This window comes from Monopterus albus, unplaced genomic scaffold (assembly GCF_001952655.1).
Source record: "Monopterus albus unplaced genomic scaffold, M_albus_1.0 scaffold3.1, whole genome shotgun sequence".
NCBI classification, from domain to species: Eukaryota; Metazoa; Chordata; class Actinopteri; order Synbranchiformes; family Synbranchidae; genus Monopterus; species Monopterus albus.
Window position 1 is genome coordinate 64,545 of NW_018127883.1, and position 1,185 is coordinate 65,729.

The following is a 1,185-nucleotide window of genomic DNA, read 5'->3' on the forward strand; positions in this document are numbered from 1 at the left end:
TTCAGCAGGGTGTTGTATCTTTCTCCCAGGCAACATTTTCCAACTCCTCCCTGGAAAACCCGGTGCATTTTTTTTTTCTCATTAAGAATCGATCATTATGCGTCTGTTGAAGTGAAAAACCCACAGACAATGATCCAAATGTGAGGTACATTTCAAGTGTTTTATCACTTTCCAGCTTTTTGTTTTGGTTTTTCAGCCGACAGCTTTACCGTTTTGCTACACACTCACTGTTTTCATCAGCATCACCAGATACAGTAGGCTGCTTTTTCAGTGACAGAGCTCCAAAAACCCACTATTCACTCCCTTGAGCAAACAGAGAAGCAACTGAAAACAATGGAGCATTTAGAGCTAGCAGACATTTCTAGCAAGCTAAAAGTAGAGTAATCGTTGGACATTCATCAGGGGGATCACGACTCCAAATGAATGTTGCTTTGTTCTGCTAAATGTGTTGCAATATAAATATTAAATGTGATAGTATGTATGTACTGTTTCTACAGTTTGCTTTTGCTTCCAGAGTGGCCAGAGTAAAATTGGAAATGTAGTAATATATTTTAAACACTCTAGCAATATCACCTGCAATGAGGACTGCAGTTACCTCAACCAGGATTTCATTCATCTTAATACGTAAGCCATTTATAAACAACATGATTGTAATACTTGTATTCTTATGTATACTTAATCAGGTAGCCATTTATTAATAGGTTAATAAATAATACATGGCTATTCCTATGAGTATATTACTTTAATACATATACATAACTAGTATGCATACACACAAGCATATGTGGCTTATCAAGTAAGCACAACAAGGCATCAACTGATGTTTAAATCTTTTGCTTTATTATAGAGTATATCAAAACAATTTAATACACAGCAAAACTGTGCTGAGGGCAGGTAGTGGCATCCAATTGAACAAATGAGTTCAAAGGGGAAAGTTTGGGGTTCTAAGAAAGTTCAGAAGGGTGGCACAACTTCTCATTTCATTACTATTGATGTTATTTTTTTCCTTATGACTTTTAACTGGTGGGGTGGAGCTTCATTTTGCATTGTCCCAAGTTTCAGATAATAAAGGACTCACAGTATGAGCATGGGTGTTTAACTGAAGAACAACAGCAGTACTTATGGAACCAATCAAATATATTCTGGACACAAGGCTGGAGACTGCCAGCAAAAGAAAGAACAGTG